Here is a 3,045-nt window from a genome sequence, read left to right as displayed (position 1 = left end):
CTTGGTGGGAGATAAGGAGCGCGGGCGCTGAGACGTGGGGAGCGTGGAGGAGGCCCGAGGCTCACGGGGCAGCAGGAGGAGAGACCAGGTCTCCGGCCACAGCCCTCCAAGCCCACGGAGCCGCAGCCCTGCCAGGCTGCCCTCCGCGATGGGGCAGCGGCCTCCGCGGGCCTGCAGCCGGGCAGCTCCGACAGATCTGTCTTGAGATGGAGCCAGGTGAGCTTTCCGGGAGCGTTCACCTTCTGGCTCCGGTCCTGCCCCTTGGAGGCGGTGACCATCGCCCTCCAGCAGCTACCCAGCTCTTCTCTTTTTCAGGCTGCACAGCCAGAGTTCTTTAGCCAGTCTTCCTGACGCAGGGCAGGGTGAGAGCTCAGTCTGGCCTGGGACATGACCCAATTGGTCAGCGTCCCCTATAAAACTTCCCAGTCAGAGAGGAAAGGGACTTTTTTTTTTCATCTTGCGGAGCTTTATTTGAAGGATCCACACAGGGAACATCCACCTCACTTCCATAGCTCCTTGCTTCACCTCCTTGGACCTGGAGCATATGCCTTTGTTGATGCAACCTGCAGTCATACTTTGCAGCAGCCAGGTCCCACTTGGGGCTCATATTGGGCTTGTCAGTTAAAACTCCAGATTTCTCTTCTAATTACCTGAGCGGCTATCAACGTTTCTTCCAGTCTGAGATTCCTTGTTTGAGGCTAACAATCGTTATCAGTCTTTCTTAATTTCTAATAAACGTACTTCGGGCTAAATGGCTATATTTTTTTCTCTTAGTACTGTTTGGCTTTATCCCACAGGTCTTGTTATACAATGTCACTGACTGCTAAAATAGTTTACAATTCCTCTTTTGTCTAAAAGTGCATGTGCTTTTAAAAAAATAAAAAAATAAATAAAAAAAATAAAAGTGCATGTGCTTTTAAAACATTTTAAGGTAGATGGAATTTTTGAAAGTTTTCTTACTGCTGATTTCTAAATCTATTGCATTACTAGGGCCCAGTGCACGAATTTGTGCACCTTGAAAGGAACTGTGGACCGCAAGGCTGCGGTGGGCACAGCGTAGGTCTCAGCCCATCCTCCGGGCCCCCACCCTGCCCCTCCCGCTGTGGCCCCTGGTTCCCTATCTGCCGGCAGCCCTGCTCCTGCCGCCACTCCCACGGGCTAATGCGCGGAGCAATTGGGGCCGGTGCCATCAGCGATGCGATGGCTGGCAAGAGGCGGCTGCTGGCCTCAATCGACCCTCAGGAGCAGGGGGAGGTGGAGGAGCCCTGAGGGGCGATCAGGACCGGCGCTGGGTGCCGGCAGTGGGTGCGAGCAGGCTGGCACCAGCAGTAAGTGCGAGCGCTAGGCAGGACCGCCGCATACGGGAGCAAAGAATTTTCAGTAACCAGCAGAGTCTCACCCTGATGACAGTGACCAGGCGCTCTGCCTTGGTCTGGCACCCTCGCTCACCTGCTGCACCATCCCACTGTGGCTGACGCCCGCCATGTTCTGCATGCGCCCCCTGGTGGTCAAGGCACTTCATAGTGACCTGTTATTCAGTTGTTCCACCGTTTGGTCTATTTCCATATTAAGGTTTTATATATATCTAGAGAGAGAGAGAGAGTGAGAGAGAGAGAGATGGTTAATATTTGTGGCTTTTATTATATAAAAATGAAGATTTTCTTTGTAAGATTTTCTGGTTAATTTTTCTGTATGATCCTCTTGCATTTAAAAGGAGGAATATTTTCTACTGGATAGGAAGTTCTAGAAATATATCTGTTAGCTCAAGCTTGCTAACTATGGCATTTATGTTGCTCATGGTTTTTTTTAATATTTTATTAATTTTTTACAGAGAGAAAGGGAGAGAGATAGAGAGTCAGAAACATCGATGAGAGACATTGATCAGCTGCCTCCTGCACACTCCCCACCGGGGAGGTGCCCGCAACCAAGGCACATGCCCCTGACCGGAATCGAACCTGGGACCTCTCAGTCCACAGGCCAACGCTCTATTCACTGAGCCAAACCGGTTTCGGCATGTTGCTCATGTTTTCTGTGTTTTTGTCTACCTGGTTTATCTCCCCTTGTGATAAAGGATCTGTTCTCCTGACCTTCTCTCTCTCTCTTTTTTTTTTAATTTTGTTTTGTTCTTCGTTTTTGCTTTCTTTTCAAAGCTGTTATTAGCTGCATATGAATAGAAAATATGAATAGAAGAAAGGTTCATGTGTTATACCTTCTTGGCCTATTGTTCCTTTATCAGTTATAAAACAGCCACCTTTCTCTCATTTAATACTTTGATGCTTTTAATTCTGTTTTATTTGGTATTAATATCCCTACACCTATTATCTTTATGTGCATTTTTCTTGGCTAATTTTCTGATTCTTTATTTTCTTCTACTCTAAAGTTGTAGGCTTTTTATTTGACCCCAGTCTGTGGCCAGATGAATTTAAAAGAAAACAAAACTTGCATCTCAGTCTCAACCCTGCAACCCACTTGCTACTGTAGTAATCTCAGACAAGTCATTTCCCTGTTTGGACCTCAATTTCCTCATCCCTAGATTGGGGAAGGGCCCGCTTTGCCCTTCTCTCTGGGTTTTTGTGGAAATAACTACGATAGTGAATATGAAAGGCAAAGGTCCCTGGGCACATACTGGCCCCTGGGCGTACGTGTGGGCCGGCGCTCCAGGCAGCAAGAACGCCGGTGCGAAGGCCTGGATGTGGGAAAGCGCCCACATGAGGTGGCGATGACTTCACTTTGGTCACCTCCGGTTGGCCGCTGCCTCTGTTCACACAGGGGCATGAGTAAGACCAGTCCCGGGCTGGCCGGGAGGAACTTGGTCTGCAGACGGAGAGGAGTGGTGGGCACAGCTCACTGTGAGAGAATGGAAAGGCGACTGGGACAGGGACAGGCGGAGCGCTGAGGGGGGCTGAGGAAGCGCGGGGTTTGGCCAGGAATACCCTAAGGGGGTGGCACAGGAGGAGGCCGAGAGGCAGAGGCCGGCCCAGTGACTTGCAGGTGGGGGAGTCGGGCAGGGATGGGGGGGTGGGGAGGGCGGGAGAGCAGCTGTGT

The sequence above is a fragment of the Myotis davidii genome, unplaced genomic scaffold, assembly GCF_000327345.1.
Source record: "Myotis davidii unplaced genomic scaffold, ASM32734v1 scaffold6368, whole genome shotgun sequence".
Classification (NCBI taxonomy): Eukaryota; Metazoa; Chordata; class Mammalia; order Chiroptera; family Vespertilionidae; genus Myotis; species Myotis davidii.
Note: the sequence above shows the minus strand (reverse complement) of the source record.